At 47.2% G+C, this 12,741-nt stretch overlaps 1 protein-coding gene across 1 annotated transcript in view; it reads right to left on the bottom strand.

The window, feature by feature from the left end:
* Positions 1-12,741, bottom strand: part of TECTA (tectorin alpha) — a 180,329-nt gene that overhangs the window by 76,806 nt on the left and 90,782 nt on the right.

The raw sequence follows: 12,741 nt of genomic DNA, 5'->3' as shown, positions 1-12,741 counted from the left end.
TACGGTATCTGTCTTATTTACAAGAAGATATGATATATCATTTCTCAGAATAGCATAAGTATCAATGGAAATATCAGTGAAGGGGTTATCCATGATTGATGTAAAAAATTAAAACCAGACATCATATAGTATGTGACAATACCTTCCTAACAAAGCTAGAACCAGCCCTGCACCTCACATGGATCCAGAGATCTCCACATTCACTAATCCAATTGTTCTGCTAGATTATCTTCAGCCTGGCAGCTCCGAGAGAGTGTCCTCTCTGCTGCAGCTCTCTCCATGCAACCGCCACAGCTTCTAACAGAACATATGGCTGGTGGCAGTTGAATATTTAAACTGAGCAAGTTCGACCAGCTTAGGGCTCTTTCACATCTGCGTTATTGTCTTCCGGCATAGAGTTCTGTCGTCGGGGCTCTATGCCGGAAGAATCCTGATCAGTTTTATCCTAATGCATTCTGAATGGAGTGAAATCCGTTCAGGATGCATCAGGATGTCTTCAGTTCCGGAACGGAACGTTTTTTGGCCGGAGAAAATACCGCAGCATGCTGCGCTTTTTGCTCCGGCCAAAAAAACTGAAGACTTGCCGCAAGGCCGGATCCGGAATGAATGCCCATTGAAAGGCATTGATCCGGATCCGGCCTTAAGCTAAACGTCGTTTCGGCGCATTGCCGGATCCGACGTTTAGCTTTTTTAGAGTAGTTACCATGGCTGCCGGGACGCTAAAGTCCTGGCAGCCATGGTAAAGTGTAGTGGGGAGCAGCATACTTACCAGGGCGCCCCAAGCGCATGGATCACGTGATCGCATGGCACGTCATCCATGCGCCTGGGGCGCTCTGACGTCACTCTGGAGCGCCCCGGGAGCCGCACGGATTGTAAGTATACCGCTCCCCCGCTCCCCACTACTACTATGGCAACCAGGACTTTAATAGCATCCTGGGTGCCATAGTTTAGTCAGATGGACAAAAAAATATGGAAAAGAACAAACAGCAGGTGGCGCTATACAGATACATATTATCGAATAACTCAGTGGCTATGCTCAATTTTGAATTACATGCAATTACAAAAGTATTCAGATCCAGGTGCTGGTTTGACAAATGTAAAATATGTTTCGCGACACAATCCCTTTAACAGACAGATCTTGTGTGAATGGGTCTATTACTGCCATTGAAACTTAGCATCTTTGTCACTTTATCTTTGTAACTTTATAACACCTTTCATATGCTGGGCTATGTTTCCATGTCCATATCCATATCAGCCATGTTAAAAAATCAGTCATCAGTATCAATCCCATTAAGGCCTGTTTCACACTTGCGTTCTTGTTTTCCGGTATTGAGATCCAGCAGAGGATCTCAATACCGGAAAAAAAAACATTTCCGTTTAGTCCTCATGCATTCTGAATGGAAAGAGATCTGTTCAGGATGCATGAGGACGTCTTCCATTCCATCAGCATTCCGCTTTGTGACCAGACCCAAAACCGCTGCAAGCTGTGGTTTTGTTTCTGGTCACTAAAATGGAAGAAAAAAAAACGGATTGCCGAATCTCAATAGCAGAATCAACAATGCAATTGTGAAAGAAGCCTAAAATAGGCATACTGTCTGGTAGGGTTGACCCTGCTTATTAAAGAAATACCTCACTTGTTAAACTCAGTGGCCCTGTTCATGAGAAATCAGACATTTATTATTTATAGTAATGAGGGATTCAGCACACTGAGGGGTGGACCCTAGCCCATCACAGTACCTCAGCTCCTCCACTTTCCACCCTTAGCGGCCTCCCCTCTCCCACTGACTGACAGGGCCAGGCATCCTTACTTTCCTCTTCCCAGGCCCTGTAATCCTATGTATGTATCACTAATTCTTCATTTGGCACATGCGCAGTACATCTGTTTTGGCTTTCCACAATACTGACTTGCTATCTTTTTTAAAACATGAAATATTGTTCTTTTGCATGATTATAGATATTGCAGGATAAATTAGAGTGGCTAGTATATATAATGATTGAAAGTTTATTTTGCTGTGTTTTCTACACCACTGCAAAACTTATATTATGTTCCTTTTTGCCACATTTTTCTCACATCAAAACGCAACAGAATTAGTTCTTGACGCCTTAGAGTCACTGTACTCTCACACAATTTCACTTCATTTAATACAGAATCGTGTAACTAGCAAATTTCTAAATCACTTCATTTAAAAAATATGCCTGCATCCACCTGAAAAAAATACATAAAGCCTTGGCCACTAGGGGTCTCACTTCCACCTACACTGCAATCCACTTCCTGTTGTCAGGCAAGATCCGCCCCTAGTAACAGAGAGTTAGAAGATGGCTAAGAGAAAGTGAGAGTGTGTCAGAGCTAGCTGACATTGTGAGCCTGATAAAACTGCTTTCTGTAAGTGTGATTTCCCCCTCCTTATCTGTTCTTTGAGCTCCCTAGAAGAAAACAAACATAGTGAGAAGTATGGGAAGTGAGATCACTTCATACAGTACTGGCAGAAGTGAGATGCCCCTTGCTTCTGAATGAAATGCATCTAGCTGTGCAGCTGATAAAGGGAATGATATGGCTGAAAGAGATTTTAGTGAAGCCCAACTATAACTGTTCATTCAGTTATGATTGTATAAAGAAGGCCAGCCATTATGCAAACTTTTTTTTAAAAAAAACCCGGTTACGGTTTAAGGCAGTATGTAAGGAAATCAGCAACTAGACGTTTCAAAATAAGCTCATCTTTCTGCATGCTTCTGGAGAATTCATATTTCTAACAAATGTAGAAAGGAGATTAATCTAACATAGTAACATAGTTTATCATTGTGTTAGGGGCTGAGGTGTACATTGGCGTGGAGTCGGGAGGGATGCCTATCACCCTCCAAGATCTATCTGGCTGAACTGTGCCTGGAGCCAGTGCGGGGTAGGCCTGAATAAGTGGGCCACCCAAGAGAGTGGAATGAAAGAAAGAAGGGTCGGGAGGGTGGGGCATGAAGCAACCGTCCTCAGGGTGAGGACGCGTGAGAAAGATATAGTCAGCAGCCCCGCCCACAAATACAGGCTGTAACCAGCCTTAATACTTGTGGTAGGGGCTGAGGTGTACATTGGCGTGGAGTCGGGAGGGATGCCTATCACCCTCCAAGATCTATCTGGCTGAACTGTGCCTGGAGCCAGTGCGGGGTAGGCCTGAATAAGTGGGCAAGAAGACTACCCACGCTGTAGGAGGGAAATAGTTAATCGAACCGACCGACATGGGAGGTAACAAGGGCCTGAGTGATTCAGGCCGGAGCTGGGCTGATAAATGACCTGAGCGATTCGGGAAGGCACAGGGTAGTTAGTGCCGTGACGGTCCAGGTGACGGCGGAAGAGCAAGCTTGGGTGATCCAGGATGAGAGAGGCAACGTGGGCCTGGGCGATCCAGGATGAGAGAGGCAACGTGGGCCTGGGCGACCAAGGATGACTGAAGTAGAGCGGGCCTGGGTGATCCAGGATGACAGAGACAGAGCGAGCCTGGGCGATCCAGGAAGATAGAGGGAGAGCGAGCCTGGGCGATCCAGCATGACCGAGGTAGGGCGAGACTAGGGGATCCTAGATGACGGAGGCAGAGCGAGCCTGGGTGAACCAGGATGACAGAGGCAGAGTGAGCCTGGGCGGCAGAGCGAGCCTGGGTGAACCAGGATGACAGAGGCAGAGTGAGCCTGGGCGGCAGAGCGAGCCTGGGTGAACCAGGATGACAGAGGCAGAGTGAGCCTGGGCGGCAGAGCGAGCTTGGGTGAACCAGGATTACAGAGGCAGAGCGAGCCTGGGTGAACCAGGATGACGGAGGCAGAGCGAGCCTGGGTGAACCAGGATGACGGAGGCAGAGCAAGCCTGGGCGGCAGAGAGAGTCTGGGCGATCCAGGATGACAGGAGCAGAGCGAGCCTGGGCGATCCAGGATGACAGGAGCAGAGCGAGCCTGGGCGATCCAGGATGACAGGAGCAGAGCGAGCCTGGGCGATCCAGGATGACAGGAGCAGAGCGAGCCTGGGCGATCCAGGATGACAGGAGCAGAGCGAGCCTGGGCGATCCAGGATGACAGGAGCAGAGCGAGCCTGGGCGATCCAGGATGACAGGAGCAGAGCGAGCCTGGGCGATCCAGGATGACAGGAGCAGAGCGAGCCTGGGCGATCCAGGATGACAGGAGCAGAGCGAGCCTGGGCGATCCAGGATGACAGAGCAGAGCGAGCCTGGGCGATCCAGGATGACAGGAGCAGAGCGAGCCTGGGCGATCCAGGATGACAGGAGCAGAGCGAGCCTGGGCGATCCAGGATGACAGGAGCAGAGCGAGCCTGGGCGATCCAGGATGACAGGAGCAGAGCGAGCCTGGGCGATCCAGGATGACAGGAGCAGAGCGAGCCTGGGCGATCCAGGATGACAGGAGCAGAGCGAGCCTGGGCGATCCAGGATGACAGGAGCAGAGCGAGCCTGGGCGATCCAGGATGACAGGAGCAGAGCGAGCCTGGGCGATCCAGGAAGACAGGAGCAGAGCGAGCCTGGGCGATCCAGGACGACAGGGAAGACAGACAAAAGGCGTATGCATGATACCTGAAGAATCCGGGAAGCTGATGAGCAGCTACCTCTGAACGGGAGGACTGAATAAATGACAGCACCGCAGCCCTGTTTGTTATAAGAAAAGATTGCCCAAAATGGTACATTAGGAAGCCGGAAAATGGCACAGCAACAAAACCCCACGACTAAACAACATTCATGGAGTTAGCTACCCCAGAGGGGATGACCTGTGTTACATCTGGCAGCAGCAGTGGAAGGTGCAGTTTCTGGTTCCAGTCGAGGAGGCATAGAGCGATTGTGCAGCGATTGAAAGGCACTTGTGGGAATAGGGGTCCACTGTAGGTTCGAACCTACTTAACCTGGGCCAGCGGTAGCACAGACGATTGGAACCAGAACCGCAGTTCCAGACCCCGCAGCAGCGTCCGCAAGGCAGCACCTTAATGATCACACCGGTGTCCGGTCTGTCCGCTGCGTTCCTAAAGCTTCTTTTCTCTTCCCTTTTTTTTTTTTTTTTTTACCGGAATGGAGAAAGAGGCCGGCCAGCCCCGTGCCTGCCAACCCAGGCTTCTCGGCTGGAATGTCCTGCAAAACAAATGAAAAATAGAAAACAATACATGCAATTATACCTAATTACAGTTGTAGATGCCCCCAGGTCCGGTGTACTAAAGAAGAACTTGTACCAATTAGATTTAATATTGTCATTATTCTTAAACATCGCTTTAAGAGAGCAGGGAAGAGAAGGAAGATGCGGGACCGGAGGACCGGGCGGGGAGCAAGGAAGGATGACAGGGGCAGAATGGGCCTGGGCGATCCAGGATGACAGAGGCCGGACGGGCCTGGGCGATCCAGGATGACAGGAACGGAATGAGCCTGGGTGATCCAGGATGATGGAGACAGAACGAGCCTGGGCGATCCCGGAAGACTACGGATGACGTGTGAGAGTGGGATAAGAAGCATGGAAGACAGACCCAAGTATGGACAACAAGCAATGAACAGCACCCAGGTGTGACACGGCGGTGCCACACGCAAGTGCACAGGAGGGCGGCGGGACAGCTTGTGCCAAACCTGAGCGTGCGAGGACGGCACTGCAATGGAGCCAGACGCAAGCGCCCAGGAGGGCGGCAGACGCAGCCGCCAGACACGTGTGCACAGGAGGGCGGCACCATGCTGCCGCGCCATAAACAAACGCACCGGGGCGGAACATATGGAGCACGGAACCAGGGTAGAATTTCGCAAGCAGTTCACATTTAATAGAAAACATTTAGAAGGAAATCTTAAAAGGAAATAAACTCTTAGCTCAAAATCAGAAACCCTTTTCCAGGAATATGAATGTATTATTTAATACTCAATTACTTTACTGTACTGACGGGATACAATGCAACGTTATTATCAGAACAGAAAATGTTTTATCCCAGATGGCTTGCTTTATAGGCCGATTTAGCCTTCTTGTAACTAATGGACAGGGAAGGGGCGGTCACACTCCTTCATGTCAGTTACCTCCGGCCATTTACATCCATCAATTACAGAGGCCAACCTGTCATACCCATGATTGTGGTGGTGGTGGGGGGTGACCATGTGGAAAGGTGGACTGGGGGACGGGGCCCCCCCGTCCCAGGTCGCAGAGAGAGCAGGAGACCCAGATGTAGGAGCGGGTATCGGCGTGCTCTCCACGCTGGAACGCACGCCGATCCGCCCACAAGAAGCCCGGAACATGGGGGCCCGGACAGGATGCCTCTGTGATGAGGGACCCGGTGGGGACAGAGCTTACCTGCCCTGGAGCCGCTGCCCTGGAATCGTCTGGCCTGAGTGAGGGATCCGGCGCGCGCCCCACGCTGGAACGCACGCCGAGCAGGTGACTGAGGGCCCGGGCCTGGCCGGATTCCGGCGTGCGCTCCAAGCTGGAACGCACGCCGATCACATGACCGGAAGCCAAGGCCCGGCCGAGAAGCTCCGGCGCACGCTCCCCGCCGGAACGCACGCCGGCCCGGGACAGCGCCCAAGCCAGAGGACGGGTGGGACCCAGGGAAGAGGAGTATGTGACCGCCGCTCGGAGGAGCCCCGGAAGTGACGCGCTGCGAACCGGAAGTGACGGCCGGACCAAGGAAGCTGCATGAAGCAACCGTCCTCAGGGTGAGGACGCGTGAGAAAGATATAGTCAGCAGCCCCGCCCACAAATACAGGCTGTAACCAGCCTTAATACTAGTTTATAGTTTATCATAGTTCTCATCAGCCCCCATGCCTCTCATCAGCCCCATATCAGCCCCCATGCTTCTCATCAGCCCCCATATCAGCCCCCATGCTTCTCATCAGCCCCCATATCAGCCCCCATGCTTCTCATCAGCCCCCATATCAGCCCCCATGCTTCTCATCAGCCCCCATATCAGCCCCCATGCTTCTCATCAGCCCCCATGCCTCTCATCAGCCCCCATAATTAGCCCTTATGCCTCTCATCAGCCCCCATTATCAGCTCTTATGCCTCTTATCACCCCCATTGACTCAGATCAGCCCCCAGCCTCCTGCCAGATAAAATAAATAAACCACTTACCTCGCCTGCTCCCGGACGCTGACACTCCTCACCGCCCGTGCTCTGTCTTCCTCCTGTTGTCAGCTGTGCTGTGAACTGGGGCGCACAATGGAAGCGCTCATTAGTATTCTCCCCAGAAGACACTGGGGCATTTCCCCCCACTTTTTTTGGGGGGGGAAGGGGGATTGCGTCTTATGGGGTGAAAAATATGATAATTTTGTCACAAAGCTGATTTGTTTGTAAAATTCTGCAAAGCAGCAGAATTTTATAAAACTTCACTCATCTCTACTTGTCACAGTCCTGGGTTTAAAAAAGTTGGGAGAGATCTCTGTACTGACCCCTGATATATTTATACATAGTAATTAGATCTCCCCTCAGTCGTCTTTTTTCTATAGTGAATAACCCTAATTTTGATAATCTTTCAGGGTACTGTAGTTGCCCCATTCCAGTTATTACTTTAGTTGCCCTCCTCTTAACCCTCACCAGCTCTGCTATGTCTGCCTTGTTCACAGGAGCCCAGAACTGTACACAGTACTCCATGTGTGGTCTGACGAGTGATTTGTAAAGTGGTAGGACTATTTTCTCATTAGTGATGGCCTTGCAGTTTGCCCGGCGGTCGTTTCACGGCGAACTTTGCTCGTTTGTGGTTCGCCGAACGGGCAAACATATGGCAATGTCCGCCGGCGCCATATTCTATTACATTGTGAAGAACTTTGACCCATGACACATCCATCAGGTGGTACAGGACAGCCAATTGAGACGTTTCAGCACATGGACATACCCCCAACCTTATAATTAAACCTGATCTGGCCGCCATTTTACATTCAGTGTTTTGCCAGTGTAGGGAGAGGTTGCTGTGTGGAGCAGGGACATGCTGTTAGGGCCACAAAACGCTAGCTAATAGGGCCACAAAAGTCCTTTTAAGGACTGGTATAGGTGTGCTATCGATAGGTGCGATATACTGAGGGGTGTGATATACTTATAATATACTTTCTAACATAGAAAGTATATTACAGTGCATTTGTATTGTGCAGCAGTTGTGTGCCACACGCTATTGGAACAAATAATTTCTACTGGTGTGATATACCAGTTGCCCCCCCAAAAAAACTGATTGAAGAAGGGGTGTGATATACCAATAATATACTTTCTATATAGTGCATTTGGGTAGTGCAGCATTTGTTTGCGGTTTTGCTGTGTTACCGCAGCTACAGAAAGTGACAAACGACATTGGAACAAATAATTTCTACTGGTGTGATATACCAGTTGCCCCCCCAAAAAAGTGAAAAAAGTGGGCTACAGTAAAATTGTTATTCAGTGACCACATAATGTACCTCGAGCCACATAATCACAATTTCTTTTATGTCAGGTTAATGCCTAATTTTTAAGGCTTGTACTCCTGTGGCCTAAAATAAAAAATTTCTAGGCTCCAACAAGGCACATTTCAGAGAATTTCCCTTTAAGACGCATAAAAATGTCCCGATGTTCGTCCATCACTAGTTCTCATCACTGGCATCTATGCCCCTTTTGATGCAACCCATTTTCTTATTGTCCTTAGCAGCAGCTGCCTGACACTGGTTTCTACAGCTTAGTTTGCTGTTCACTAAAATTCCTAGGTCCTTTTCCATGTCAGTGTTGCCAAGTGTTTTACCATTTAGTATGTACAGGTGACTTGCATTATTCCTTCCCATGTGTATAACCTTACATTTGTCAGTGTTAAACCTTATCTGCCACTTCTCTGCACAAGCCTCTAATCTATCCAGATCCATCTGTAGCTGTATATTGTCCTTTTCAGACTATGCATATCTTTACTAGCCACTGTACCACAATTGCCACAATATGAACTCAAACACAGTATCGGAACAAATTACTTTGCACAGTTTAGTGTCATCTGCAAAAATAATATTTTACTGTGCAAGACTTCTACAAGATCATTAATAAATATATTGAAGAGAATAGGGCCCAATACTGACCCCTGAGGTACCCCACTAGTGACAGTGACCCAATCTGAGTGTGTACCATTAATAACCACCCTCTGTTTTCTATCATTGAGCCAGTTACTTAGGCTACTTTCACACTAGCGTTCGGGCGGATCCGTTCTGAACGGATCCGCTCATATTAATGCAGACGGAGGCTCCGTTCAGTACGGATCCGTCTGCATTAATAACTTTAAAAAAATTCGCAAGTGCGCAAGTGCGAAAGTAGCCTGCGCGGATCCGTTCAGACTTTCAATGTAAAGTCAATGGGGACGGATCCGCTTGAAGATTGAGCCACATTGTGGCATCTTCAAACGGATCCGTCCCCATTGACTTACATTGAAAGTCTGGACGGATCCGCACGGATCCGCACGCCTCCGAACGGCCAGGCGGACACCCGAACGCTGCAAGCAGCGTTCAGCTGTCCGCCTGTCCGTGCGGAGGCGAGCGGAGCGGAGGCTGAACGCCGCCAGACTGATGCAGTCTGAGCGGATCCGCCTCCATTCAGACTGCATCAGGGCTGGACGGCTGCGTTCGGGTCCGCTCGTGAGCTCCTTCAAACGGAGCTCACGAACGGAAACCCGAACGCTAGTGTGAAAGTAGCCTTACCCACATACAGACGTTTTCTCTCAGTCCGAGCATTCTCATTTTATATACTAACCTTTTATGTGGTACAGTGTCAAATGCTTTGGAGAAGTCCAGATACACGACATCCATTGATTCGCCGCTATCAAGTCTAGAACTTACCTCCTCATAGAAACTGATTAAATTAGTTTGACAAGACCGATCCCTCATTAAGACGTGCTGATATGGTGTTATTCACTTATTTTCATTGAGATATTCCAGAATAGCATGTCTTAGCAAACCCTCAAACAGTTTACCCACAACAAATTTTGAACTTGCCAGCCTATAGTTTCCGAGCTCTGCTTTTGACCCCTATTTGAACTACATTTACCAATCCTGTAGAACACTCCCTGTCAATATAGAGTCCTTAAATATAAGAAATAAAAACCTGTCTATTACATTACTTAATTCTCTTAGGATACAAGGGTATATGCCATCTGGAACTGGTGATTTGGCTATTTAAATCTTTTTAAGATGACACTGCACTTCTTCCTTGGTCAGACAGGCAACTTTTAATGGGAAGTTTATTTTGACACTCTGCATTTCATCTGACAGGTAATTTTCCTTAGTGAATACAGAGGAGAAGAAAATATTTATTTCTCCTCATCACTCTCTACAACTCCTCCCTCACCACTCTGAAATGGGCCAACACTCTCTGGTTCAAACCTTTTACCATTAATATATTTGAAGAACATTTTAGAGTTAGTTTTACTCTCTTTGGCAATTAATCTCTCTGTCTCCAGCTTGGCCGCTTTTATCCATGTTTTACATATTGTATTTTTTTCTTATAGTTTTTTAATGCTTCCTCGCTACCTTGCTGTTTTTGCAATTTAAATGCTTTCTTTTTGTCATTCATTGCTCCCTTAACATTTCTATTTATCGACATAATTTTTTTAGCATTTTTTTATTCCCATACAGTATGTACCTCTTACACTTATAGTTTAGGATGCCTTTAAAAATATCCCATTTTGTGGCTGCATTCTTATTCCCGAGGACATTGTCCCAGTTAGTGAGGCTAATGCTTAGGCTACTTTCACACCTGTGTTAGGTGCGGATCCGTCTGGTATCTGCACAGACGGATCCGCACCTATAATGCAAACGCTGGTATTAGTTCAGAACGGATCCGTTTGCATTATTCTTTTTAAAAAAAATCTAAGTCAAAACGGATCCGTCCTGAATTACATTGAAAGTCAATGGGGGACGGATCCGTTTTCAATTGCACCATATTGTGTCAGTGAAAGCGGATCCGTCCCCATTGACTTACATTGTAAGTCAGGATGGATCCGTTTGGCTCCGCATCGCCAGGCGGACACCAAAACGCTGCAAGCAGCGTTTTGATGTCCGCAACCAGAGCGAAGTGGAGGCGGAACGGAGCCAAACTGATGCATTCTGAACGGATCCTTATCCATTCAGAATGCATTGGGGCTGAACTGATCCGTTTTTAACCTTTTGTGAGATCCCTGAAACGTATTTCACAAACGGAATTCAAAACGCCAGTGTTAAAGTAGCCTTAGCCGGTCAAATTGTGTTTTCAGGTAGTTTAGTGTTTTTGTGCATCCCTGAAGAAACGAATGATATTGAAAGATATAATATAACATTTTCAAATGGTTCAAAACCAAAAACTACAGAAAAAAATGCAGTTAAGAAATGTTCAGACTATGCATATCTTTACTAGCCACTGTACCACAATTGCCACAATATGAACTCAAACACAGTATCGGAACAAACCAGGAACAAACCATGCTTTGTTAGATGGAACAAACCACACTCTGTGACACATAAGGTGGTGCAACCACAAAACCCATCAAATGTAAACAGAACAGAGTAAACTAAATGCATAGTGACCCACACATCTAAGCTTACTTAACTGGACCCTTAGGAAGTATAAAAAATTAAAAAGTGCCCATGGTATCCAAGGATAAGCAGTATCAGACTAGCCCACCACAGTACCAGAGGATCCTCTGGTGGGTCTAGCCCCTGACACCATAGTGGGCCTGGTGTCCTCTAGCCACCACTATCCCAGCTCCGTTCTTGATATAGGTGTGGGTCCCAGCGGTGGGACCCACCCTTTCAGACAATGGGGGCTATATACCTCCATTGTCTCAGATGAGAATACCCCTTTAAGTGTGAAACCTTTTTTGGTAAAAAAAAACTAAACCAAAAAAATATTTCATATCTATAGACCCAAAACAGTTAAGATACCCAAACACCCAGTACATCTTATACCCTGACACATGCAAAACTAGTTTCAAAACCAGTTTATAACAATATGGTCCAAATCATTTTGGGTTGTAACCCAAACATAATTATAATTTGCATCTAAATGTCTTGCGCAGTTAGGGTATAAAATCCACAAGGATAACCAAAGGTTACTAAATAATAAAAAAAAATGTCTTATGACTTTTAGCTCCACCATATGCAGGTTTAAAAGGAAACACAAAAGGAATCAGATCCCAATTCATGAGGTAAATTACGAGAACATTGGTAAAAAATGAATAGTATACTCCACATATCTGCCATATACTTAATCCACTCACATTGCAAACAATGACTGCTGATAACTTGCAGTGGTTTTTGAAGTTACTCCCTCAGGGCTAGTTCACAAATCAGCTTAAAGCCTCATGACCACGTCCGTGAAACACGGACCGTGTGATACCGGCCTGGATTTCTTCTGAGTGCGGGAGCGCACGGCATCATTAGTTGCTATGACGCAGTGCGCTTCCTGCTGCCGTCGCAGTACAGTAATACACTGGTATGATCTACAGCGTGTGCATGAGGCTTAAAAAAATGCCTTAAAACTGCCCTCCATTCATTTCAATAAGAAGCAGCACTTGCTTTTTTTCCCACTTGGAAAGAAGCAGCAGCATGCCCTATGTATCTTGGGGCGGAATCCACTGTGACTTCCATCAGAAAAGGTTATTTTTTAACGCAATAGTCATAAAAAATATATTTTAGAGTTTTTGTCTGTTTTTCTTTTTCATTTTGACAGTACTATGCCCTAAGAAATGAAATACTGAATATTGTTCTTCTGCAGCTGTCAAGACAAATTATGAAAGTTCACTGTCAGTGTACTGCTGCTATGAGGGGAAGAGGTTAA

This window comes from Bufo gargarizans, chromosome 4 (genome assembly GCF_014858855.1).
Source record: "Bufo gargarizans isolate SCDJY-AF-19 chromosome 4, ASM1485885v1, whole genome shotgun sequence".
Classification (NCBI taxonomy): domain Eukaryota; kingdom Metazoa; phylum Chordata; class Amphibia; order Anura; family Bufonidae; genus Bufo; species Bufo gargarizans.
This window is presented reverse-complemented; position numbering and strand designations above follow the sequence as displayed.